Source organism: Castanea sativa, chromosome 11, assembly GCF_040712315.1.
Source record: "Castanea sativa cultivar Marrone di Chiusa Pesio chromosome 11, ASM4071231v1".
Taxonomy (NCBI): Eukaryota; Viridiplantae; Streptophyta; class Magnoliopsida; order Fagales; family Fagaceae; genus Castanea; species Castanea sativa.
In genome coordinates this window covers 8,383,723-8,405,273 of record NC_134023.1, presented here as the reverse complement: position 1 = coordinate 8,405,273, position 21,551 = coordinate 8,383,723, and the positions used below count along the sequence as shown (strand labels likewise).

Sequence of the window (21,551 nt, the reverse complement as noted above, 5' to 3'; positions counted from 1 at the left end):
GAAAGAGTGAGAAGACCAAGATGTACCTTTTTCAAGTCTAGATGTTCGATGCTTTGAGGAGAAACGTGGTATTGAGAGAGTGATCGAGCTACTTTGTAAGATAGAAACTAGAGAGGAGAAAGAAACAGCAGAAAGATAGAGAGGAGAAAGTGATTAGTGTTGGTAGTTGTTGGGATGATATTTTCGAAGTCAATAAAACTTCTAACTGACTATCTTTTTTTGAGTCAATCTAACTAACTATCTAAAAGTGTTGATAGTTGCAGTGATTACAACGTGGATGGCCCATGACCTCATATCTCATATAATGATGAATTTGTCTTTCGAAAAGTGGAAAGTATTGACTTTTGAATAAATCTATATTGAAAAATATATAAAATTGTATAGTTAGTAGGTATATATAATTTTAGCCCATCTTGACTCTGAAGACCCTTCCTATGATTCTTCAATCATGATATTATGACTAAAATTACGAGATCAATGGTTTTGTTCTTTTTGTTTTTTTTTTTTTAATAAAACTTCTTAAAACTTTTTGTAGTATATTGGAAACCCTGGGCTAGGACATTTTTTAAAAAAGAAAAATGCTAACGAATGCCCTTAGGATAATTATTAATAATCTATTTAAAGAAAGTTTTTATGAGAAAAAAAAAAAGCAATTAATATTTTGAAAGCTTTTTCTATTTTCCATAAAAAGTTGTGTCAAAACTTTCTTAAAATAAATTGTTAACCATTACCTTAAAAGCACTCATTAGTACGACCCTTTAAAAAGATAGTCTATAAAAAATTATGTCAAAACTTTTCTAAAATAAATTGTTAACCATTACCTTAAGGACACTCATTAGCACGACCCTTTAAAGAGATAGTCCCACACTCCCCTTGTTAGTTTTATAATAATACAAGTTTCTTTGAGAGATTATTCTATAAATAAAAAAGCAGCTAGGTTAGTAAGGTTCCCACAAAATGTAGAAACTTTCGTAATTGTTTCACTAATACTCTAATCATAATTACTTCATTAGTAATCTAACATTCAAAACAAAATTCTTTAATATTTTTACTAGTTTTCATGTTTTTATATTTTAAAAATAGTATGTCTTCCACATATTTTGGTATTCAAAAATTAGGGGTGCTATTTTAGCAGCACCTAAAATATTTAAAATGAATCAACCTAAGTGACATGGTATTACTATTACAGCAATTTTCATAATTAATTCACTAATACTCTCATCTTTATGTCAAATTCTTTAATATTTTTTTTGTTTGTTAATTAGTTAATGATTTTACATTTTTAAAATAAACTATTTCACAATTTTAGTATTTAAAGTTAGGGATGTTATTTCGTCCAGTATAAGATTTAAAATGGATCTACCTAACTAACATAGGGGTACTAAAGCAGCAAACTAAGAATTTATTCCTCTTCTTTTGATAAGGGAAAATAGTTTAATGTAAATCTTAGGTGGTAAATTGCTATTAGTTTTAAATTAGGCTAACCACTTTTAACCATGTATTTAAAAATAAAATAAAATTCCAATTGAAGAAAATTATGCCTAAAACAATGAGTTTTGGCTTACTAAATTTGACTAAAAAAAAAAAAGAAGCCTACAAACACAACAAAATGTCACACAAAAAAGAAGTTTAGGAAAATAACAAAATGTCACAACATTTTCGTAATATTTTTTATTTCCAATTGTGGTAGGTCCCAGTTTGATATTTTATTATTTAATTTTTACATCCACGGTATTTTCACAACGAATCTTAGGTAAAAAATTGTTACTGGCTTTAAAATAATGCATTAAAAAAAAACAATAAGACAATACAAGAAAATTGTGCGTGAAACGTATAGTGAATTTTGGCTTACCCAATTTGACTATATATACTAAAAAAGAAGTCTAAGAATATAACAAAATATTAAAAAAATTTACAATACTTTTATTTTTAGGATCCGAATAGATATATTTTTATTTTATTTGAGAGAAATGCTACATCAATAACATTTTTAGAACAAATTATAAATGACGAGTTGTTATTGGTTTTAAATTGAACCCATTACTGATATCACATATTTTATCCTTCAAAAATACCTTGCTACATAAAATTTGTTACAAAATTATGGTGAAAATATTGTGGATATAACATTTCTTTTTATTTATTTTATTTTGATCTATAAGAAACTGAGATCTCGTGATCGTGAAAGTATTGTAACAAAAAGAAGATGTTATAACATTTTCATAATACATTTATTTTTAATTGTGATTGTTCTCAAATTTTCACCTTTAAAAAATTGGCACCTCAATAATTATGAAAATATTGTAAAAAAAATTTTGCGTCAATGTAATTGTATATGCACATATAATATTTAAAAGCACAAGTAAAACCAGCGTATTGTTAAAAAAAAAAAAAAAAGGCCAATGAACAGTGCAAATTGTCAATAATTGTGAAAATATTGTAAGAATTTGTTAAATCAGTGTAACTGTACATACACGTATAAATATTTAAAAGAAAAGACAAAAACATCACAACCAAAACTAGTAACTGTGGTTTGTGGGGGGAAAAAAAAAAAAAAGCCTAATGAACAATGTTGTGAAAGTGTTATGAAAAATGTTTTGGATGTAGCACTTCTTTTTTCATAATACCTTTAGTTTTAGTTGTGGATGATTCTAGTATGATATTTTATTTTAACCTATAAGAAATTAACATATCAACAGTTGCAAAAATATTGTGACAATTTATTGTGTTAATTAAAAGTTTTATATATAAATAATAAATAAAAAAGAGTGGACAGGATATTACTCGGGAAAAAAGACAGAGAAAAAAGAAAAGAAAAGAAAGCAGTGGGGGAAAAAAAAGGAGCAACTCTTCAAAACTTGGGGAAAAAAAAGTGACTCACTAAACCAAAGCACTATTGTAGCTACAGTACTACAGTGCATGCGCGCATTTGCGCTTTTTATGGGAAAAAAAAAGAGCCTAATGAACAATGTTGTGAAAGTGTTACGAAAAATGTTGTGGATGTACCACTTCTTTTTCATAACAACTTTAGTTTTAGTTGTGGATGATTCTAGTATGATATTTTATTTTAACCTATAAGGAATTAACATATCAACAATTGCAAATATATTGTGACAATTTATTGTATTAATTAACAGTTTTATATATAAAAAAATAAAAAAAGAGTGGACAGGATATTACCCGGGAAAAAAAAGCAGAGAAAAAAGAAAAGAAAAGAAAACAGTGAGAAAAAAAAAGGAGCAACTGTTCAAAACTTGGGGAAAAAAAAAAGTGACTCACTAAGCCATAGCACTGTTGTAGATACAGTGCTACAGTGCATGCGCGCATTCGCACTTTTTATGTATAGACATGTTTCTTTGAAAGTTTTTTTTTTAACAGGTTAGGTTCCCACAAAATGTAGAAACTTTCGTAATCATTTCAATAATACTGTAATCATAATTATTTCACTAATACATTAACATTCAGAACAAAATTCTTTAATATTTTTATTTGTTTTCAACGTTTTTATATTTTAAAATTAAAATAGTACGTCTTCCCCATGTTTTGTTATTCAAAATTAGGGGTGCTATTTCCGCAGCACCTAAAATATTTAAAATGGATCAACCTAAGTGACATGGTATTACTATTACAACATTTTTCATAATTATTTCACTAATACTCTCACCTTTTTAGGTCAAGATTCTTTAATTTTTGTTTGTTTGTTAATTAGTTAATGATTTTACATTTTTTAAATAAACTATTCCACATTTTTAGTATTTAAAATTAGGGATGTTATTTCTATCTAGCATATAAAAGATTTAAAATGGATCCATGTAACTAACATAGGGGTACTAAAGCAGCAAACTAAGAATTTAAACCTCTTTCTTTAATTAGGGAGAGTACTTTATTGATCCTAATGACTTTTTTTTCCCTTTAAAATAGAATTCTACTTTAAGTGTATATGTGTGTAAAGCTCCCTCCTATAGACTTGAACCCCAACCCTTGCTCCTCACAGTCCACAAGCACTCATACTTGTGGAGTAATTATCGCGCCAAGGGTGCACGACTGCATGATTCTAATGACTTTGCACTCTATAGATTGTTATATCCAAAACTAAAATATGAATGATGAAATGGACTCTCTCCATTTCAAATGAAAATGAGAGAATCTTGTTCTAACATTAGAATGATCCTTCCTTATTTATAGAACTATAAATAAACTAAACTATTTCTCAACATGTTTGTGTTCTTTTATTTACTAATATGAACCAATCTCAAGGTTAAGTTTAGGCTTGAATATTAAACAAGTCAAACTCAAACATAATAATATGGTAATGAATAAGTTTGTTAGCATAAGACTTGATATATATATATATATATATATAGAAACAAACACATACACACACACACACCCACAAGGGAGAGGAAAAATGGTTTTAACATAAAAATACACCATAAACTTCACTCAAAAGTCATGGTATAAGTAGGGCTGTCCAAAAGGATCCGGTAACCCGACCCACCCGAAGAACCAGCCGGATCCGACCCGACTGCTCCGGCGGGTTGGTGGTAGGTCTTCACCACCAGAAACCGAATCCGACGAGTCGGTTTCGGTTTTCATCCCCTAAAACCCAAAAAAACCAAACCGACCAAGAGATTTCCGAATTCCGGCAAAATTTCTAGAATTCAGCGACATTTTTCCAGAATCTGGCAATATTTTTCCAGAATCTGGCGACAAAACCCAAATTCTGGCGATATTTTCCTTAGATCTGGTGAGATTTTGACCGGATCTGACGAAATCTCATCAAATCCGGTGAGATTTTCGCCGGATCTTGTGAAATCTCATTGGATCTAAGGGAAATATCGCTGAAATTTGGAAAACTTCACCGGAATCTTGGTTTCTTCGCCAGATCTTTGTTTTTTTCACCATTTTCTCGCCATCTTCTCAGATCTATGACTCTGACCGACCTGCCCGCCACCTGTTGATGATTTGAATCGCCCGACCCGATTACTCCGGTGGGTCGGTGGCGGGTGCTTTTTTTCTCCACCCAATTTCGGCAAGTCGGTTCTGGGTTGGGCACAAACCCAACCCGGACCGACCTGTGGACAACCCTAGGTATAAGTTTGAAAAATAAGTTTATAAGATATCAAATTACTATTTATAATTTATTGATGATATAAATAATTTATTTATAGTAATTATATATGATTTTTTAAAATATAAGTTTGGTGAATTTAATATTTATAAGTTCATAAATATAAATAATTCTATTTAATTAATTCAAATTATGTAATGTACCTATATTTTGATTATGGCTAAAATATTATTTTTGTCACTAAAGTTTGTATGAAGTTCCTAAAAAATTAAAAAAATAAATTGTTTTTCATTCATATACCATTGAGAACATTATATTGCTTTTAAAAAAAATAAGGTTTTAAAAAAATTTCAAGATTTTTAGGGACGAGAAATTTGCTGATTCTCTAAACTTCTCATCTGATTCTCATTACCAGTGAGTTTCTATACTTTCCCTTCTAGAATTGAATTTACAATTTACTAATCTGGGATGAAATTATGAACTGCTAGAACTGTGACTGTGAAAAGATATGCTTAACTCTATTTGGTCCATATTGGTCAGCCAATTAATCACAAGTTGCAGGTCATGGTGTCTTTGTACATTGTAGGTCATTAACTATCTCTAGAGTTGTTCCAACCCAGCTTCTCAAATCTCCAGTACTCTTAGCTAGTGTCGTTGTTCATGCTCTCTTTTAGTGCTTGTGTCCTGCTCTTCCTCTGTTCTTTCCTCTTGCTTTGTTTTTGGTTGTAATGTTTCTTTCTCATGAAATGGAAGTGTATTTTTTAGTTAAACGGCTACATAATAAAATTATAAGAGAAAAACCTAAGGAACAACACCTAAGATACTGTACATAAATTTGATCCTTGAAAATATATATATATATATATATATATATATTTATATATAAAATTGTATAGTTAGTAGATATATAAAATTTCGTTCTGATCCAGATGACCCTTCCGATGATTCTACGTAGAATCCCAATCATCATAATAAGACTAAAATTACGAGATCAATGATTTTTTTTTAATAAAACTTCTTACAAAAAATTTTGTAGTCCAATACTTCCATTGTTAGTTTTATACTAATACATGTTTCTTGGATTTTTTTTTTTTTTTAACAGGTTAGGTTCCCACAAAATGTAGAAACTTTCGTAATTATTTCACTAACACTCTAGTCACAATTATTTCACTAGTACCCTAATATTCAGAACATAATTCTTTAATATTATTACTTGTTCTCATGTTTTTATCTCAAAAATAGTATGTCTTCCACATGTTTTGGTATTCAAAATTAGGGGTGCTATTTCCACGGCACCTAAAAGATTTAAAATGGATCAACCTAAGTGACATGGTATTATTATTGAGAAATGATATGTTCACAATATTTTAACAACCATTTTACAATAAATTCTAAGTGGCAAGTTGTTACTGGTTATTATTATTAGGGCAAAAAAATAATCTTAGTATTAAGTTCAAATTTGAACCAATAACAACTAACCACCTATGATTTGTTGTGAAAATGTTATAAAAATGTTGTAGACGTAGAATCTCTCATTACTATTACAGCAATTTTCATAATTATTTCACTAATACTCTCACCTTTAGGTCAAAATTCTTTAATATTTTTGTTTGTTTGTTAACCAGTTAATGATTTTACATTTTTAAAATAAACTATTCCACATTTTTAGTATTTATAGTTAGGGAAGTTATTTCGTCCAGCATGTAAAATATTTAAAATGTATCCACCTAACTAACATAGAGGTGTTTCTCAAAAAAAAAAAAAAAAAAAACTAACAGAGGGGTACTAAAGTAGTAAACTGAGATCACCGCACACCCTTAGTGCGATGGTCACTCTATAGGTATAAATGCTTGTAGAGTGTGGGGGACAAGGGTCGGGGTTCAAGTCTCCTAGAGGGAGCTTCACACACATTAACACTTAGATTAGGGTAGAATAGAAATTCTATTTTGTATATATATATAAAAAAAAAAAAAAAAAGTAGTAAACGGAGAATTTAAACCTCCTCTTTAATTATGGAGAATAGTTTAAGGGTAAATTACAAAGTTGGTCCCTATCTTTTGTATCATATCTCAATTTAGTCTCTAACCTTTCAATTGTGTCAATTTGGTCCTTAATTTTTTCAGCGTTATATAAATTTAGTCACTACCATTATTAATTGGATGGAAAAAGTTAACGTGTCAAATAGAATAATTTAAATTATTTTTAACACTACATCATTTGCCAACTATACAGCCACATCAATTTTTTTTTTAAACACTTTATTAAAACTAAGAAATGTGATGTGACCACCAAAATGTTTGTTTTACGTTATTATGTGGAAAAATAAAAAGAATTAGAGAACTAATTGAATGAGTGAAGTTTGAATTATTGGTTTTGTGACAAACTAACAGTGAAATTTCAAGTGGGATAAAAATAGGAATTAATCATGAAAATTTTTCTTTAAAATTTATTCCACGTAGTAGAACACATGTCATCTAATGTGGCATAAACTAGTTTTTTAATTTGGCTATTAGCCACATCGGCATTTTTCATCCATCACTTAATGTTAAGGATTATTTTGACACAATATCAAAAGTTTAGGGACTAAATCAACACATTTGAAACATTAGGGATCAAATTGACATTTAGTGTAAAGGCTAGGGACCAAATTTGCAATTTACCCATAGTTTAATCATCCTAATGACTTGGCACTCTATAGGGTTAGATCCAAAAAAATAAAATATGAATCATGAAATGGACTCTCTCTCCATTTTAAGTGAAATGGAGAGAATCTTGTTCTGACATTAGAATGATCCTTCTTTATTTATAGGACTATAAATAAACCAATCAGGAGCAAATTCCATAAATTGAAATTCTTTAAATATATATATATATATATATATATATATATATATATATATATATATATATATATATATATATATGTATGTATGTATGTATGTATTTATATATATGAACCAATCTCAAGTTTAAGTTTAGGCTCGAATATTAAACAAGTCAAACCCAAATATAATAATGTGTTAATGAATAAGTTTGTTAGCATAAGACTTGATCTATATATGTAAGGGCTGTTTTTTGGATCCTAGGCCCAAAAGGTAAAAAGATTCAGGCCCAAAGAGCCCAATACAAAGAATTTGTAGAAAATGGGCTGAAAACTAGGTTTCAATGAGTTGGACAACGCTCACAATGGATTAAAGATTGAAGCAAAACAAAGGACAACATGTTTTGTGCGAAGAAATCCTTCCTCGGCGAAGTCTGAGGAGAGTAGTTCCTGGATATATTTCTCTTAGACTTGATTATAATTACATTTTTTAGTGCTACAGTCTTTTTCTTTCTACAGATTCTCAGATGAACCTCCCCCTCTTCCTGGAGGATCTCTTACATTATATAGCTTTTTTCAGCTGATTTTGGCCCTTCATTTGTTGATCATGTAGGCCACTACTCGAGTGCTTATTCCATCAGACGCCTTCCCAAATCTTCTGTGAGTTGCGGCAACTAAGACAGCACCATTTAGGGGTCTTCTCCACATAAATGTGGCTAGAGGGTTTGGTGGGGTGCAATAAATGTGGTGGCAACTACCATCCATTCAGACACATTAGGACTAACCCCCTTTCTGAAGCTCTTCCTCTACAGTGTGACATCCTCTAGTAATGTACCATCGACGTGGTCAAGGCTCGCCTCCCTGGCCTTGCCGTCCGAGGATATGGTCTCCTCGGAATTGCATCGGCCTTGGATATGACATGTGACACTATTACCTTATTAAATTTCTGCATCCCACAATATATATATATATATATATATATATATATATATATATATATATATATATATATATATTATAGAAACAAACACACACACACACACACAAGGGAGAGGAAAAAGGAGTTTTAACATAAAGACATACCACAAACTCCACTCAAAAGTTATGATATAAATTTGAAAAATGAGTTTATAAGATATCAAATTATTATTTATAATTTATTGATGATATAAATAGTTTATTTCTAGTAATTATATATGATTTTTAAAAATATAAGTTTGGTAAATTTAATATTTATAAGTTCATAAATATAAATAGTTCCATCTAATTAACTCTAATTATCTAATTTACCTATATTTTAATTATGGCTAAAACATTATTTTCATCACTAAAGTTTGTATGAAGGTCTTTTTTCATTCTAAAACATTAAAAAAATTTGTTTTTCATTCGTATACCATTGAGATCACTATACTATTTTTTTAGAGTTTTTTCAATAGTTTAGAGCATTCGCATTGGTGGAACTAAAAATTTTAATTAGCATTTAACATCTCAAAAACCTATTTTATCTATTTTAACACACAATTTCACAACACACTCTGCGTCAATGCTCTTATTTTTCCCATCAGTCAAACACTACTTTTTTTTTATTAATTTCCTTCTCACTTCATCCCATCAGCCAAACATCATTTTTTTTTTTATTAATTTCTTTCTCACTTCATCACTCCTTCTCTGCCACTTGAAACCAATAAGTGATAAAATAATAATTTTTTTATGCCTTCCTTGCTACAGTGAACTGCTAGTCTTGGCAATTCACTATAGTAAGAAGGCAAAAATATTTGCCTTTAACTCTACTAATGTTGAGCACTAATTGGAGTTTGAGCTGGTAAAATACCAATGGTGATGCTCTTAGGGGGTGAAAATAAGGTTTTTAAAAAAATTTCAAGATTTTAGGATAAAAAAATAATATTTTTAAACTATAAGGATAAAAAAGTATAACATTTTTAATAGTTCTAATTAAGGACAAAAAAATATTTTAAAGTTTAGAGGTAAAAATTGAGATTCATGCAAATTGTAATGATGTAAACAACATTTTAACCTTTAATTATTAATTATCAACACTGATTTGTGATGAGATAAGAATCTTTAAAGATATGAACAAGCTCAAATTTGTTCAACAAACAAATGAGGTTGAACATAAAATTAATTTGTTGATGAATTCAAAATTCATTCAAAAAATTAGATGAACAATTCTAATTTAATTTGACGGCTCAACTCATTTACAACTTCAGAGAAATAGAGAGAGAAGAATCAATATAATAGCGGCCACTTACAAAATTGGTAGTTGGTTAATCAACCTTGTGTGATGTGTCCAAAACCATTTTGAGATATGTATGGATCAATGTACAGAAACATTGGCATGGAAATACTTGTTTAAAGTTTCTGTTGAGGAAATAATTTTTTAAATTGGACAAACAACTATAGGTCTACCATTACCAACTATAACGTGATGTACTCAATGATAAGGACAGAGGCAACACCTTGCCCTAAATTCTTTTTATTACCAAACCTCTAGGACATATAGAAATAGCCTGCACATTTAATTATTCTCACGAAGTATGAACAGTGATGGGTAATGAAATCTTTGAACAAGAAAAAAAAAAAAAAAAAAGGCCACTGCCAAGCTTTCTACCTACATTATGTTTTTTTCTCAGCTTGATTTAGGTTCGTTTGTAATCAAAATAAATATGGTAGCGTTTCATATAAGGAATCCACGTTACCCTTTGCCATCCATATTCTTAAGAATCTAGATACTCACAGATATGAGATTCTTATATTTAGTTTATTTCTAAGAATTTTATATGATTATTTTTTTTTTATTCTTTCAAAAATATCCTTCTTAGATTTATAAACACAATATCAATTGTGTTTTTTACTTTTTTTACCAATATTTTGACTGAACATGTTCTACAATATTGCTTGTTAGAGCTAGGGGTGTCCACGAGTCGGTCCGGGTCGGGTTTGTGCCCAACCCGAGACCGACCCGATAGAATCGGGTTGAGCAAATACTGACCCGCCGCCGACCGGCGAGGGAGTCGGATCGGTGCGGTCGGTTTTGCACCGGAAGCACGGTCGGTTCGGTCGGAACCGTCCATGGTGAAAAATCCTGCCATAATTGTTGATTTCAGGCGAAAAAACGTCAAATCCGGCGGAGACTCACCGGATCTGGTGAGATCTCACTAGATTTGGACAAAATATCACTCGATCTACTAGATAAGTCATTAAAATATGAAAATCTGGTGCCAAAATCTGAAAATTTGAAGTCGAGATCTGGAAATTTGAGGCCGGAATCTAGAAAATACCGCCGGAATCTGGAAAAAGTCACCAGAATCTGGAAATAATTGTCGGAATTTGGAATTTTTTTATAGAAAGACCTAGTACATCGGTCGGATCGGGTTTTTTTGGGTTCTGGAGACGAAAACCGAGACCGATCCGCCGCCGTCGGTTTTTGGAACAAAAGACCCGCCGCCGACCGGTGACTTGATCTGGTCGGACGGTTTTCGAGTCAGATCCGGTCGGATCCTTCGGGTGGGTCGGATCTCCGGATTGGATGGACAGCCCTAGTTAGAGCATTCACATTAAAGTTGCTAAAAACTTAAAAAAAAAAAAAAAAAAAACTATTTTAACAACTCATTCCACAAAAAACACACTACAACAAGGTTGCTATACTCCAAATTTTTGGCAACTAAGATACAAAAGACTGCCATAAATGACAGTCTATTATAGCTCAACACTTGTAAGAAAAAATAAAAATTTATTGCTTCACTCTTACGCTCTGTTTGTTTCAACATCAACGTTTTCTGAAAAATTGTTCATTTTCCAAATAACATTTTCTAGAAAACTATATCATTTTCCAGTGTTTGGTAACGACCTTGAAAATGAGTTTGAAAATGTTTTCTGGTGTTTGGTATGCAAATTTTTATTTTTATTTTTTATATTTCTTATGTAATTTAAAACGTATGTATTATGTAAACCAACTAATATAATCAATATAAATAATAATAAAAAAGAATGAATGAATTTGGTTTTCATACTAAAATTTTGACAATAGATACAATCAAAATTAATTGTCAAATTTTCATGATCTCTACCACTTATCTTGCTCATATATATAGATAGGAACGTCCACACACACACACACATATCAATCATTTGTCTATATACATAAAATTAAAATTGACAGGGGAATACATCTTTAATAAGTACAAATAACAATAACTTTTAATTGTCTACTCTTTTTGTTGGTGCACTAATTGTCTACTATGGTCAACCACAAGTATTTTATATTACTCAAAATTATGTATTTATATAATGTATCTACATAATATATCATCACTACATAATATCGGCATAATGTATCTGTCAACAAAAAAAATTATCCTATGTAAAAGCAATTTAGAGCCATATAGGCACTATGTTTAAAATTTTCGTCTTTTACTTCATTATTTCTTCTTTTTTATTTTTTTAGTACTTTTATGTGCAAAAAATTCTACCTGGAATCTATCAAACCAAAAATTTCTTAGAGAAAAAATAAAATTAAGTTTGAAATTCAAAATAAAGAATTAAGATTTTGGTAGAGAGGAATGAAATATTTATTGAGCAATGAGGGAAAAAAATCTAATCAGAGAACTATGTTATAAAGGGGAAGAGAAATATGGAGAGAGAGAGAGAGAGAGAGAGAGATATGGAAGAGGAGAGACCAGAGTTAGTGACAGTGAGGGTATGAGGAAAGAAAAAGAAATGGGAAGAGAAAAATAATGTGAGAGAGATTGTTTTCCAAAAAAAATTTTTGGAAAACAACTTATAAAAAATAAGCCTTATTTTTATTAGGATTTTCCATTGACTAAAGATAGTTTTCCGTTGACTAGTTTTTTTTTTTTTTTTTGTGCTACCAAACACTGGAATATGTGGAAAACTATCTTTATAGAAAGTTTTCCAGCAAAACAAATAGAGTGTTACTATTCTTCTCTCTTTTCTTCTTTCTTTTTCTCTCACCAGTCTCTCTTTCTTCTCGCTTTTCTTCTTTTACTGACCTTCTCCTGTTTTTCTTCACGCATGCCTCTCCTACTCCTCTCTTTTTTCTCTCTTTCTTTTTTTGATGCTTCTCCCCTCTTTCTAGTATTTTCCTATCACCCACGCACTCAATAGACCTTCTCTAGGCCACAAATCAAAGAGAATACCTTGAGATTTTGGGTTTGGGCCTGAGTGAAATCAAAAGAAAGGAAGCGAGATAGAGAGAAGTTTAGGAGGTTTTTGGTGAAGAGAAACCACCGTTCATGGAGGTGCGCGGAGCAAGGGGCTCCATTCGTTCGAATTGGCGAGGCAAAGCAAGGGGCTGCTAAGAGAGGATGAGAGGGAGAAAGTGAGAGAAGGTCAGATTTAGGGATAGAAAGAGATTTTCGAGTGAGATTGAGGATGTTTATGGTGGTTGTTTGGGATTTATGCAGGCTTGTTGTGGTGGTGGTGGTTCGTTATTGGTTTGTGGAAGTGGTGAGTGTCAGGTTGTGGCCTTGTGGGTTTGGGGAGGTGGCCTTGTGGGTGTGTGGGTTTGCTTTAGACGAAAAGAAAAAAGAGAGATCATATGAAGAGAAGAAGAGAGAGGGACAATGAGAGAGAGAGAGAGAGAGAGAGAGAGAGAGAGAGAGAGAGAGAAATGAATAAAAAAATGAATAGTTTTAGGTAATGTGAAAAATAGAAACTTTAATATTGGGTGTATTATAAAATGAGTTGTTAAAATAGATAAAGTAGTATTTTGAGTTGCTAAAAACTTTAACTTATTTGCTGTGAATGCTCTTTTAAGTGTTCAAACGTGGAACTTTATGCAATTGACTCCAAAAACTTTAATTTCTTTGCTGAATGCTCTTTAAGTTTTCAAACCTGGAACTTTAGGCAATTTGACTAAGTTCAATGCATGCTTTGGAACCTTTCGGTAGACAATTAAAAATGGTCATCTTCCGGTAGAACTGTTGACAACATTGTTGTAGGCAAATTCAGCTTGTGCAAGGGCATTATCCAGTTGCTTTGCTTATCCTAGCAAATACTACGAATTAAATTCCGTAAAGTTTTGCTCATAACCCCTCTCTATCCATCAGTTTGAGGATGCGTTGAACACTCTAATAACACCTAACGCAAAATGGATACACAATAAGCTATATTTTGTTGTAGCATAATATAGCCTTGACGAATCAAGGAAAAGCATACCTAGATTCCACTAGATATTTGAGAAATTCTTAGAAAAGTATTTTATTATAGTCTATTAAAACTAGTCTAGAAAAAATCAATAAATACATATAGCCTTTTAGGGCTTCAGACAAAATTATAAACACCCTTAAATTAATACGACATCAACCCAAATAAAATAACAAAATTTGTGTCTCAAATAGTAACCAAAATTTTTTTTTATATGAAGACAAAATATTAGGGAGACATTACCCTTTATCACAAAAAGATTAAGTGTGGCAACTGGCAACTTATTATTCCCCAAAATAAGGGTAAATATGTTGGTTTAGGCGTTTAGCTGTTGAAACGGTAGATTAGAAGTTTTGGGGGGAAAAAAATTACATGAAGAAGAGAGCTTCTCTTCAGTTTTGGGGCTACGGGTTAAGGACTTTGGAAATTTCCAAATAGATTTTTGTTGCTTCCTAGTCCAAGCACAACAGTAAAATTATTCATGGCAGAGTTCCATGAATAGCTACGAGCAACAAACCAAGACCTTCAACATATTTTTTCAATTTATGCAGATTCTTGCCAGGATTGTGGCGGGTTAGTGCAGTACTGGTAAGGCAATAAATTTATTTAATACACGCTTATGATTGATATAAAAATTAGAGTTGTAGCTGTTCAATTATCGTGATAAAAAGTTCTAATTGAAAAACTTATAAACTTTCAAATATATAGCAAATCATGGTTAGTGTTTTATAGCTGTTACAAACTTACACCTGTAACTTCAGGAATAACAAAAGATGGCATAATAACAGTAATTTGCTTTTTAAAACTAGGGTAAATTGTAAATTACACTCCTAAAGTTTAGAAATGACTAAATTTTACATCCTAATGTTTTAAAAGCTTGATTTTACACCTTAAAATTTGCTTTTGTTAACAATTCACCTCACAATTAGTTTTTTCAGTTAATGGACACGTCACCATGTTGACATTTTATTTTTGCCAAATCAACTCCGTAATTTCATTGATGACCAAGTTAAAAGCTGGCACAATCAAAACTATCTTGTTTCACGCCTAAACTTAAAACACAAACCTCTAGCCTAAACATCACTGTTCAGGCCAAACTCTAAAACAAAAAAACAAAAGAACCACAAAGAAGACCTTCAGCTTGCCCATACCCCATGAACCCAAACCTCTCTAAACCAAACCCCTCGGCTTAGACTGAACCCAAATATACCTTCAGCTCACCTCGTGAACCTAGGCGGCGGTGGTGGTGAAGAATCCAGGTGATGGTGATGGTGGTGAAGAACTCAGACTTCTCTCTTTGCTTCATATCATGGTCACTGCAAATGAGGTGTGTAAATATTCAATCATATATGTGTTGATATTTTCAATGACATTTTGGGCTGTGGTTTTTGGGTTTTTCATGTTGGCTGTTGAAATTGAATTACCATTATTTGGGAAGATGTTATTTGTATATATGGGTGGTAAATTATTTGCAATTAAGAAGTCCCTGTGATAGTTTATAATTATGTAAGGTAGGTGTTTGTGAAAATGTGTGTGCCAATTTTGTAATAGTGATTGAATAGTTAAAGTAGTGAAGCTTGAATCATTGATTATTTAAACAAAAATACGTGTTGCCACCTTTAGTTTATTGCTAAAGGAGCTTGAAGAAATAAAGAACATTGAATTTAGCGAATATAAACTAGGAAGCATATTGGTACTCTTTTTATAGCTTTGGTTTATTTTCTGTAAGGTAAATTGTGATACTCTGTTTAGTTCAACAATATTATTAGAATTTGCAACTGCCGCAACAAATTATTTTTTAAAGGGATGATGTTTGTTAGGATGTACAGTTCTAGACTAGAACTGACAACAGAGGTTTAAGGTCCAAGAAAAGGAATTTGTGAAATTTTGATATCTTGCCCAGCATTAGCTATTGATATTGCTATTAATCAAAATAGGATAAGAGTTTCTCCAGATATAGTTGAGGATGTACTTGAGATTTGAGAATGGGCTAGAAAACAACGAAATTACATGCACGGTGTCAGGGATTATCACACCATAATTGAGTCTCTGGCAAAGATTAGCAATATTAGCTGATGTGGGATCTTGTGAATACTATGAGGAATAAGAACATGCTTGGTGTTGAGACATTTCGCATTATAATGTGAAATCCTGGGCTCCGAAGGTGGAGGGGCAGTTTGATGATGCTTGGGAGGGAGGGGAGTTGCCCTTCGTGGGTTAGGAATTTAGAAATAGGATGAAACCGTGTAGTTTATGATTTGAAACTACATAGTTTTGGGTTGATTTGGCAAAAATAAAACATGTCGACACTGTAATGTGTTAGTTAATTATAGAAACTAACTGTGGGGTGTGAGTGCGACTTGCTAACGGAAGCAAACTTCAGAGTGTAAAATCAAATTTCTAAAACATTAGAGTGTAAAATCTAGTCAACCCAAAACTTGAGGGTTGTAATTTGCAATTTACCCTTAAAACTATTTAGCATAAAAAATATACTAATTACTATTATTGTTCTTTAATTTATAAATTTAAGAGCTAAAATGCTTATCATTTATTGTTATTGCTATTTTATAGTATTTTCATTAATTCTTTTTTTTTTCCTAAAACTTAATTTATAAATTTTGTGTGACATTTTTAAATTATAGAGCTATTTTTTTTTTTTTTTTCAACTTAGTTTTATAATTTATTCTCTAATAAATTACTATTTTTTCCAAGAGCTTAAGCTGTTAAGGAAATAATAAATTTTTTTATTTAACCATAATTTTTACATTTTCGCATCAAGAGCAACATTGAAAAGTTTGATGTTGCCTCGTTAAAACATATTAGCCGCTTAATAGATCAAATTGTACTTATATGAGATGTATCATGTTAAAATTCTACTGCTTTATTGATTGGAAAGAATAATTGGTAAGAAAGAAACATATGCAAAACTGACTGCGCCAAGAATCAGAATGAATGCTTTATATTAGTGCTCAACACATTTTGGAAGGAAAACCATTATTAATTCCACCTTATGGAATCAGCTTAATACTATGTCAATTCTCACCGAAAAAAAAGAAGAAGAAACCCCATAAAAAATAAAATAAAAAGAAGAAGAAACAACAGGAAGCTAGCTTAATATTATGTTAGTAAGATATTTCGAACACCATTTGGGCCCAACTCCTTCTGGCCCGGTTCACCTGATGGGTCTACTTCTACAAAGCTAGTGCACCTCTTCAGACGCCTGTTTTGGTGAAAAAAATAAACGCTGTTTACACTTAGATTGGAATTGAAGGTCCTTTAGATCATCACATCAGTATGTGCAATTTTTTTTATTTTTTTATTTTGTACATCTAAAACTTACTTTTTTTTTAGTTTACACGTCTATTTTTACAAAACGCGCATATCAGTTTATCTATTGTACACATTTATTCAAATAAAATATTCATTTCTTTAACACTGTGAACAATAACCGTAAGAGTAAGGTGAGAAAGGAAATGAGAAAAAAATAGTGAGGGGAGAGAAAAAAAGAATAAAAAAATTATTTACATTGTGAACAGTAACTGTGTATATATGCACGGTTACTGTTCATTTACAAGACCATTTTGTATATTTAGTCATTTTTATAAAGACTGATGTGGGAAGTTTTTGGGTTAAAATACATAAAATTGAGTACTTTTTATATTTTAGAAGATCCATGAGCCATGAGCGAGCCTCGTTGCTCTTATAGCTCTTGGAAGGTGTTCTTTTCGTTGGTGGGTTTGTTGAGGACTGTGCATGACTGATTGAAAAAACATATGAGGCACATGACCCAAACCCCTGGCAATTAAGCAAAAGCCCAAGAGCCAATATTTGGAGTTGCATCATGATTTGGATCCTAAAGGAAGCAAAAAATTAAAACGAGAAAAAAAAATTGACTTCTAGCCCATGTTATGCCCTGCATTCAAAAATTAGCATTAATCATGTTTGGATGCCCAGAAAATACAGACGGAGAGAGAAGGATACCTCTGTCATATTTCGGCCAAATCATGGACACTTCTACCACCCTACCTACCATCTGACACCGAGTCCAAACACGAACCATGGACTTGGATCCAGACCTCAATAGGGTCGAAATTAATTTCTTGCACCATTAGTTGTGGTTGCATTCTTTGATGATCAATAAATGACCTTTAACAGACCAAGGCCTAGCCTCAAAAACCTTCATTTTAGCTACTTCGTATTGAAAAGAGAGAACAAGTTCATTGAAATCCACTTCTGTAATATCAAAGTCATTATACATCTCTCAAGCAGCAACATTATGATACATTTCTGAAGTAGTTAAAATTTTCACCACTGAATAGTTTGAATCTGGATTTCAAAGACTGCAAGTTCCATCATTACAACGATCTGAAGCTGTAAAGTAAGCCTGATACGCCTTCTCATTAATATACATGCTTAAAGGGATAGATATTACAATTTGCAACCTGGTCAAACTTGATAGGTAGTTTATGATCCTCAGAACTTGCGTTAAGTGCAGCCCTTGATACATGGACTCTGTAGGCTTGTGTGGTAATTTCTTTCAGAGTTCTAATTGAAAAACTTTTAAACTTTCAAACATATAGCAAATCATGGTTATAAAGTGTTTTAGAGCTGTTACACACTTACATTTGTAACTTGTTAAGTAACTTAATTGATATAAAGTTTTTAGATGTCAGGAATAACAAAAGATGGCATTATAACAGAAATTTGTATTTTATAACTATTTAGCATAAAAAATTATACTAAGTTTTATCATTGTTCTTTAATTTATAAATTTAAGAGCTAATCATTTACTGTTATTACTAATTTGTAGTATTTTCATTAATTCATTGTTTTCCTAAACCTTGATTTATAAATTTTATGAGTAGCATTTTTAAATTATATGGCTATTTTTTTTTTTTTGTGCAATTTATTTTTAAAATATTTTATTCTCTAATAAATTACTAATTTTTCCAAGAGCTTAAATAGTTTTAAAAAAATGAATTTGATTATTTAATCATATGTAATGCATGTTTGGGATTGTTATATATATAAAAAAAAAAATTAGCTTTTGAATTTTTGTGATAAAGAGTTTTAATTGAAAAAGAAATTGTTTCGATGCAAAGCAAATTACAATTATAAAGTGTTTTAAAGCTGTATACTTGTAACTTGTTCAATAACTAAATTGATTAAAAAAAAATTAAGACGTTAGAAGTAACAAAAGATGGCATAATAATAGAGGTTTGTATTTTAAAACTATTTAGCATACAAAATTATACTAAAGTACTATTATTGTCCTTTAATTTATAAACTTTAATGCTAATCATTATTGTTATCTGCAGTTTTATCATTAATTCATTTACTTCCTAAAACTTAATTTATAGATTTTGTGTGATTTTTTTATAAAAATTATAGAGTTATTTTATATTTTTTGCCCAATTTGGTTTTAAGTATTTTATTCTTATTTTTTTCACTAATTAATTATTAATTATTCTAAAAGTTTAAGCTATTAAAATATGGTAGCCTCTGCATTAAGAGCAGCATTGAAAGGTTTGATATTATTCAGTACTCACATTTTTATTTTTTTGAGAATATATTCAGTACTCACTTAAGATATTTGATAAAGTTATCATCTGACTAAGCTCTATGAAAATACATAATTGTCTACCATATGTTAAAATAAAGCCCTGAAACTAATGAAGGCTAGCAAAAGCTTTTATTGGGCTAAATTTAAAGTTATTTCAAGCAGGCCCAATCCACTACTTATATTCAGTTCTTGGCCAATTTCTCTTAGAGGTTTCTTTCCCACCAATTGTTTCTTTCTTTATCTGCAGTGCAGCCCCATCTTTCCCACTGCTGCGAGACCAGTTTTTCCTTCTCTAGTTCTCTTCCATAGTTATTCGTGATGGGGACTGCCATTCCGATATTCAGAATCACCCCATTGTCTGTTTTAAGCCACTTCCCAAATAGCTGAAATTTGAACCCAAGAGGATTGAGGATTCATGAGCTTCTGTACAAATCATGGAAACTTCAGAGTCCATACCCACTTCTACACCAAGTCCAAAGGCAAACCATGGATTTGGATCCAGACCTCAGTAGAGTCGAAACAACTTTCATGCACCGTTTGTTGTGGTTGCATTCTTTGATGATCAACAAATGACCTTTAACAGACCAAGGTCTTCAAAGACACAAAAGGATTTTGGCAGTATGGTGTTTGCTTCCAAAAGCTTCTTATAGGGATTGCAGATGCCTGTTGAGAAATTCAAGATCCAATCAGTCATCAAGGGAGTGGAGGCACTATACTATTTACGAAGACCAAAATATGATATACAGAACAAGTAAAGCAGTGGCACCTTATGAAATTTAGACAAGAAAAATATTTGTAATTACCAGACTTGCAAAATGAGCGGAAGTGCTTTGCCATTTCCATGTTTTCAATAATAACAGGTTAGCCTCCTTTAGATTACATAACCAATGTAAAACTTGCCTGAAAATTTACAAATAAAAATCCAGTGACAACTAAGACCTTGGTTTTTTGTTCAATACTGCTATGTGACATTTATGGAAATGAAGTACTATTGCATACACTAATCTAAAAACAAAACTTTGAAAATGAAAAAAAAAAAAAAAAAAAAGAGATTAGAATTCATCACAAATTTCTAGTACTTATCTCTAACTTGCTGCTATTTCGAAAGATAAAAGAGATGAAAGAAAAGGGGCACTGATATTTTTATTTACACGAACAAAAAAGAAACCTCTATTAGGTTTTGTCCTCTCAGACCTGAAGAATTTCTTTCCTGAATCTTTAAGTACCCTAGAGATTAAACAATCAGCAAATAAGGTATACTTCAAAGCAATATACCAGATTTATCATCACTCATTAGCAATGATTTTTCACTTCTTAAAGATCATATATTAAGAGGAAAGATTGTTCCCACTGAAACACAATCAGGTAAACCATCTTGTCATGCTAAAATTAACTTAAATCAAGATAAAAAATACATAAATATGAATTTATAGTTTCCGATTTCTATCTAAATTTCATGTCTATCATATAATAAGAGTTTGTCTTGAAAAACATTGAATGTCAGCAAGATATAAATTCAGGTTCTTGAATATTATTTTCTGCATTATACCTTCAGTTGGAAGATGTATTCTTACAAAAAGGCTGCTTTGTTTCATTCAATATCTGCAATAAAGTCCCTCTCAAATAGCATAATTCAGTCAATGTGTCTTCTTTACTGATTAGCTTTTGTATTTCAGTTGACCATCACAGTTAACAATGATAAGAAACCAAGATGAAAGTTTTTACTACCTGATGCCCGAATTTAGCTAATGTGACCATCTTTGCAAGAATCCAATAAATCAATCTAATACTGCATTACTGGCCCACTTTGCATCCAACCATCAATCAAAAGCAGCTGAAAATTTGAACTATAATTGAGTTAGAAAAACTAAAAATCTTTCTTTCTTTTTTTAATGGACAGATAAACTACA

At 31.1% G+C, this 21,551-nt stretch overlaps 1 protein-coding gene across 22 annotated transcripts in view; it reads right to left on the bottom strand.

Annotated features, from left to right (window-relative positions):
• The window catches only part of LOC142618084 (putative disease resistance RPP13-like protein 1), a 40,399-nt gene that overhangs the window by 9,243 nt on the left and 9,605 nt on the right, over nt 1–21,551 (bottom strand). For 8 of the 22 annotated variants that reach the window (XM_075791070.1, XM_075791065.1, XM_075791060.1 and 5 more), the window contains 3 exons: nt 21,370–21,488; nt 20,445–20,541; nt 19,586–20,304 (listed from right to left, as the gene is read on the bottom strand). The exons of 7 other annotated variants lie outside the window; for them this stretch is intronic. The gene's annotated coding sequence lies outside the window, so the exon portion shown is untranslated. Of the gene's footprint in view, nt 1–19,585; nt 20,305–20,444; nt 20,542–21,190; nt 21,244–21,369; nt 21,489–21,551 lie in introns of those variants that run through there. 7 more of the 22 variants (XM_075791061.1, XM_075791067.1, XM_075791068.1 and 4 more) reach the window with 6 other exon arrangements.